Here is a 7,653-nt window from a genome sequence, read left to right as displayed (position 1 = left end):
GCAGTTATCTGTTAGGTGCCATGTTCCTTAACGATATGCACAATGCTGATCTTCACGCCAATATCTGGGGAGAATAGGTGGTGGAAGTCTCGGTTCTAAGAGAGTGATCTTTTTATCTCTTAGTAACTTCTTGAGAGCGACAGATAAAGGGTAAGGTAGAGGATCAAAATGCCTTGGCGCTTTCCTCGCTAGCTGCTCTGTCTCTGCTACAACTCTTCTCATAGGGCGCGCAGCAACCACATTGTTAACTTCAGGCTTTGAAACTACCATTGGTTTCTTTCCATTCCTCGGATCAAAAGATGACTTCGCCAGAGAACCCTTCAACAACGCATCTTCAGTTATGGTTCCTGTCTTGATCAAGTGATTGAAGTCAGAGTAATACTGCGTCGCCATGAAGTGGTAGTACTGTGGAGACAAATTCTTGACCACAATTTTGATCTGATCTTCTTCAGAAGGGCGGTTAGTCATCTGGGCCGCTTTTCTCCTCCATCTTCTTACAAAAGACGTAAATGTTTCCTGGGGTCCTTGCTTGATCGCTTTCAGATCCCTCTTCGTAACCTCTATTCCTTCTTCCATCGAAAATTGCTCAACAAACTTGTTAGCAATTTCGTCTAAAGTTCCGAGTTCTTCGGGTTTCAGATGAAGGACCCACTTCTTAGCTACTCCTGTTAGAGACATCGGAAACACCTTGGCGATCTGCTCTAGAGACAGCCCATACCCTTCTAAATTTGAAATGAACGATCTCAGATGACTCCACGGGCACCCCGTCCCATCATATTTATCAAAATCTGGCATTCTGAATTTTGGAGGAAGAGTGACACCAGGGAAAAGGGAAAAGTCAGACATATTGATCTTCTTTGGGCCCTTAACTTGCATGCTTTCAACTTGTTGGGTCAACTTTTCAACTTTATCGACCAATTCTTTCTCCTTGCCTGGCTTGACTGATTGCGGGAGACAGTTCTCCTCTACATACTGCTCGTCATAGAAATCATCTTCAGGGGAGATGACAGACCGATTAAAGCCTGGAATCACATTAGTAGGATTTTGGACGACAGGTGCTTTTGAGGTAGCGGCTTTCTCACTCTTCAACTGAGTAACCTCTTCCTTTAGGGAAGATACCTCTCTTATTAAGGTTCCTCATCATGTCTCTCATTTCAGCCAGCATCTCATTTGACTCGGCCATTTGGTTAAGACTAGGGGAGATAAGTGGAAATAAAGCTGGTGGGAGAGGTGAAGAAGATCTACGACATAGCCTCGACGTAGAAGATTGTCGGGACCAAGTAGGCTGTGAAATGGTAACTTTTTTCGAAGCAATGGCTATTGCTTAACTCAGACTCCTGAAATGGAAGTAAGAACACTAATTTAAATTAAGATAATAAAAAATAATGTTATGCACATATTGAAACAAGAGATAATACAAACACATCTCTCCTCTGGGTAAGAACCAGCAGTATAACAATTGTAAGAAGGGTCATGACGGCCCATCAAACCTAAACGGATAACCATCACACTGAGAGTGTTTCAGATAAATATCTGACAGCATAACGGCCTTACAAAAGGATCATGGCATGGTAAACTCATGGTTCATCAATAACCCTAAAGAATAGCGGTCACACTCAATATATTCTGGGTAAAATCCGGCAGCATAACGACTGTACAAAGAGATGTGGTAAGGTGAGCACATGGTTTATCAATAACCCTAAAGGATAATGGTTGCGCTTAAGGTTTTTGGAGAAAATCCGGCAGCATAACGACTGTACAAGGAGGGTTTCGGCAACCAAGCATAAAGAACACGCCGACAAGGTCAAGATGAAACGGGACTCTCAGCAAGAACACACACTCTGGTAGTGATAATGGCAAAGTAGACTCATAATCGACATGCGGAGCGATCTGATCAAGATCGATCAAAGGATCAAGCTCAGGGAAGATAGATCATGGCTATAAAGATAATGATGTGAAACCAATGATCTGATCATAATCCAAAAGATGGATAGATAGGGAGAATGGATTAGATTATGAAAGAAAATCTAACTAAGCAGCAAGCCCTAATCTAGTAATAAATATATATACATATATATACATCCTAACCAGGGGCACCAACCCTAGTCTAATCTAGATGAGTCAAGGAAGTCTTGACTCAAGACAGACATGTGAGTGTACTAGGACTGCGTCTGTAGCCACATAAAGTGAGCTACCCTAGTCTAAAAAATAGGATAAGGTCCCTAACTCTAGGCTCCACATGTGTAAGCAACACATATGTTCGTCCATAAATGCAAACAAAAGGACCATGCAATATATAGGGAGAGTAATGTCGCGAGGTCCACCTGGCCGGGTGCATAGTTACTTGTATGCTGTGACTATCGCCCAGCATACGAACTATGTCCGTTTTACACACAAGGTGTCCAGGTGTTGGGATACTACTGGTGCGGTGGCACTAGAAGGCGGGTATAGCCCTCACGGCTCCTACTTATAGTATCTCTCCGAGAGTAACCTGATAGTATATCCACAGCAGAAAAATAACCACAAAACAGATAATATATGCAACGGATGAAAGTGAGTGTGTGAGCCCTTGTTTTATTTTGTATCTATTTGGTGCCCCTGGCATTCTAACGGAAAAGGTTCCCATTTGAAATGATTTTAGTCCAAATTTCTTCCAAAATTAGTAAAAATTGTATTTTTACAGAGTTCGGCAATGTTCCAAGAACTCCTCAGCAGAGTCGCCAGCCTGTGGACCCCGATCCCGAGGACGGTTGGGCGAGGGACACGAGATCCCGCGCCGATCCTCAAAGATCTCCACAATGTGAAGGAGAGCTCTACCAAGGAACTCTCGAAATGATGCCACTCACGGCATGGGTGGCGATATAAATGAGATACCTCTCGATTCAAGGACCGGCCCGGAACCAATATGTACCTATAACAAAGAAGAGTCGCCATCCAAGGAAGTAGGCCCTGGATCCCATGAAATACTCTGTTGCAACGGATATCCAGAGATACAAAAGTCCGTACCTGATGACGAATGGGGAAGGTATTAAGCGCCCCCAATTCGTCCAAGTGCAAGCACCTGGTCTCTTATGCCATTTTTAATTAATTTTGAAGAGTTTTGGGCTAAAATCATGAGAAATGGGAACAAGTATCCCCGAAGAAACGTCTATATAAGCATGCATGACCCGGGGATGGGCAAAAGAAAATAAACATCCAAATCCTAACTCACCGCATCTACTCCTAACCCATCACATCTAGGAAAGCAATAATATGCCCATGCACAGCTACAACTAAGCAAGTAATAGCAGATATGATAAGCAGAAAAGCAGTAAATATCTACAGCTAAGCATGTGAAACTAAACGCACAAGGAATAAGCAAGCTGAAAGTAAACACACAAGGAACCAAAGACAAACACACGATAAACTAAAAGATGCGAGGGAAGAAAGGAATCAGAAAATAGACGGTATGCGCAAACCCAAAATGCTAGGGAAAAGAAAATGGGACATACGATAGAATCAGAGAGCGATTCTAAAGGAATCGAGCTCAGTGATTCTGATCCGCTAAAAATCGGACAAGTCTCGCGATCGTCATAGCCTATCGTTGGGCTCAGCGAGGACAATCCCTGTAAAGGGGTCACGCTACGTCATCGCCCATCCCAAAACCTGATAAAACGTCGGAAAACCGATAAAACCGGCAAACCATGATAAAAAATCAGAAATGAAATGAAAAGAAGGCTATGAGTGACCTGGCAATCACCATCCTTGCCCATTTTGGTTTTTGTATTTTTGGGAACAGCTTGAAAGATATTTTTAGATGCTGAAATGATTTATTTGAAGAGTTTAAATGATTTTATTGAAAATTTTGACTGAACTTGGGATGACGATCCCAAGCTACCTATGTACCCTGTGGAAAGGGATCAAGCCAACGTAGTTCGAACCCGCTTTTCAAAAAATGCTTTTGTTGTTTTTGAATTTTCGTTATTTGATTTTTATGTATTTTTATCCCTTTTGATCGAAAGGGGGTTTTGGCTCAAGAGGTTGCCGTCCGTCATCGCCTACCCCGACGAAACGTTCCCATGATCAATGGAATCTCGAAACACAAAGAGTATCCCAGGGAACGTAAGGAGAATGACTCTGAATGGAGAATAAACCCAAGGAAATGTCCCTATAATCGAAGGAATTCCGAAACTCAAGTAGGATCCCTAGGAAAATGAGGAGAGTGAACCTGAAGAATACACCCTGAACCTTGTAAGAAATGATGACCACGAAGAAGAGGAAACCCCTAAGCCCCATGAGAACCGACGAAGGAGAAGAAACAATATGGGGCTCCGAGTAGCCTCATCATAGCCCATCTTCTCCACTTAGGCGCCACAATCAAAGCCACCTTCCCAAGGAAATCAAATTTGGAGGCCAAATCTTAGGTCTTATTGGTTCAAACGCACATATCCAAAGTCAAAGAGTACCGAGAGAAATTTGAAGAGCAATTATCCATCTTCAAGCCCATACTCACACTAGCAATTAAAGCTGTTTGAATGAAAGCTGTGAGCAAGGAATAAATTCTGCCCTCAAATCAGAAGAATGTGTGTAGGGAATTTCAGAATCTAAATAAAATGAAACCAGAAACGAAGTTTCGACCTTTACAATTCTTATGATCATAGTAGTGCAGCATTGAACAAACCCAAGTGTTTGAACCACCATTTTACACACGAATACAGGGAGAAGTAGATCCACATATAAATTTCAGTCTTAGAAATCGCTAGCTGACATGAGAAATCAATGAAATCGAATCTCTGATCAGGTGAAAAGTAATATGGGTACCATGGATCGAGGGTATCACTTCTAACACATTTGTTTTTTACAGCAAATATTGAACTATCAAGTGATCAAGAACCGACCTCAAACTATGATTGTCAAAAGGCAGATTATCATTGCGGTAGTAACTCAATCAGAGGGCCAAACCCTTTTTTTTTTGTGCTAAATTATCAATGTATACTTATAGGAGAAAAGAACCTAATGAAAAATATTATTACCAATATTGATTTAGCGCACAGCAGAGAACAATCAGGGACATGTGTGAGGGTTGAAATACAAAGCAATGATAGACTCCAAGATTGAAAACTCAAAATATTCAAATTGAAATAAAAGTATCAAGACACGTCCTCTTCTAAACCCCATAAATTGTGATCACAGGTCTACAACTCATGCTATCAGAGCAAGCATAACATCTCAAGAACAAGTAAATACACACAGCAGCACCATAAACACTAAAAATTAAAAGGTAATAAAATGCAAAAGCTTGAGGGAATGGATCATACCTACAGAATGCAGGGAATTACGCTTGCAATGAAACAAAGCGTCGGTGATTGCGAGATTGCCAAAATGATGAAAATGCAGGTAGCAAAAATGACAAAAATGGGTTTTACCTGCCAGAAGGTGAGATGGGTTTGAGTAGGTAGCAAAGGTAGGAGGGAAGAAGGAAAAAGATTGAAGGTGGGCGGCAATGGCAGAGGTGGGGATCCGGCACCAGCGAGATTGCCGGAGAAGAGAATCTCCAAAACCCCTCCCTCTCTTAGCTCTCTGCCTCTTAGCTCTCTCTCTCTCTATATATATATTGCTCTGTTTTTTCATAAAACGAAATCAAGGAGAAGAAGTTGGAGGTGAGGTGGAGGAGACCGGAGTTGGAGCACGGTGGCTGAGGGAAGAGGGTTGGGTGGTAGGAACCGGTGGAATGGGGTCGGAAAAGGGGTTGGCCGGGATGGTGGATGGAGGTAGAAGAAGATGGTCGGCTGTAATGGTGTTTTAAAATGGGTTTAGGGAAGAAAATGGTGATGGTAATGAAGATGATGCAGAGGCTGGCCGGAGTGGGGTCTAGGCCGGAGGAGACGAAGGATTGGGGTTTGGGTTTTAAAGGCTTGGGTGGCCGGAATCCATGATGGTGGTGGAAGAGATGGATTTAGGGTAGAGAGGGGTTTTATGAGGTAGTGAAGATGGCCGATTATGATGGTGAGTGGGGGTATGGTGGCTGATTTGAGAATTGAAAGGGGAAATCGAAGTGGGTTTCAAGGGGGAAAAGAGACGGGGATGGTCGGAGTTAATGGAGATTTGCCGGAGGGAAATGGGGTTTCCAACGGAGGTGAAGATGGTCGGATGGTGGCTGGTGGTCGGAGAAGGTGGAGCTGCAAAGATTAGAAATGGAGATGGGTTTTGGGTTTTGGGTTTCGGTAGATGGTTTTAATGGGGGTGGCTGGGATGTAGATGTTGGTGGTAGAGTTGAGGATGGTGGTGGTGGATGACGGTGGTGGTTGACGGTGGTTTGGCCGGCCTCCTTCTCCTTCCTCTCTCTGTTTTGTTTTTCAGAAAAATCTCGGCCTCCTCCGTATACCCACGAGATTTATCATTTTTATAGCTAGGGTTGCCACCCTCCTCTAATCTCAGCCATCCATTTCATTCCCTTCTTGATCCTATGGCCCTTGCTTATTACTTGTAGAGGAAGCAATAGAAAGTTCCGAAAATGCCCTCTTGCCAACAAGAAATGGTATATTCTGCCCTAATTCAGTTGCTTAAAGAACAAGCAAAATGATAAAATTAGCCCCCTCTTTGCTCCATGGACACCCCTATATGGCATATTTATGACTACCATATTTTTTCTACAGGGGTGGCTTAGGCAAAAACAGGATGATAAAGAAAATAATATTCTCGCCCCTCTTTCTTTGTACAGGACAGCCCCTCTTAGTACACTTATTACCAATCTTTACGCACAACAGGGTGGTCCCTGGTGAAAACGAAGGGCAAACAGAGGAGGCTCTGGTGGTTACCCAACTGGTACAGGCACACCTCTATGTGCTTAATTCACTCTCCTCCTGGACAAAAAAAATAAAATAAAATAGAAATGACAGTAGCACAACTATGATTTAATATTTGCACCAACTTTCTTTGTCCTTTGTGCACCTACGGATCTGGGATCAACCCGGACACTCTAGCCTTGATGATGCACTCTTCTTATTCAACTAAGAGAATAATATTAGCTCCATCAATTTGATTTTTGCACTCTCTTCAGCTTGTCTTATTTGCGATTCTTCATCTGATTTACCTGAAATTTTGGGAGCACCCTTCTTGAAACATTAACCATCTTTTGGGAACTTTGCACTTGTCGATGTGCACAACAGGTTGGTACCATTTTGGGTTTCTTCTTCACACTTAGGGCCTACTCCTTTGGGAATTTCGAGATTAGGCTTCGGAACTTCATTCGAGAATTTATTCGATTTTGGGAAAAATGGTGCGGTCAAAATGGGGTGTCTACACTACCTAAGGACGAATATATGTCAGATAACGAGCACAACACACATATTCAATCTGTTATTACCCGATAGATATCATGAAATGTAATCTTTATCAATGCCTTAATGAATTGATATACGAAATGTACTGGTTTTTAAGGCACTGACTCTAACGAAAAGAAATTTTATGCCTATTTACTTGGTAAAATCATCAAGAAAATTATAAACAAATGCCATCTATTCACTAAACAATTAGAAAATGCGTTGTTGACAATGACATGAGTTTTTATATGGTGTAAGCCCCCATAGTCAGAAATTACCATACGACCCACGCCATAGGATGATCCAAACAATCCAATTAATGGGCACAACCTATTTACATTATGGTCCATTA

This window comes from Tasmannia lanceolata, unplaced genomic scaffold, assembly GCF_043159265.1.
Source record: "Tasmannia lanceolata isolate RefF3 unplaced genomic scaffold, GAP_Taslan_0.1 ptg000020l, whole genome shotgun sequence".
Lineage (NCBI taxonomy): Eukaryota > Viridiplantae > Streptophyta > Magnoliopsida > Canellales > Winteraceae > Tasmannia > Tasmannia lanceolata.
This window is presented reverse-complemented; position numbering follows the sequence as displayed.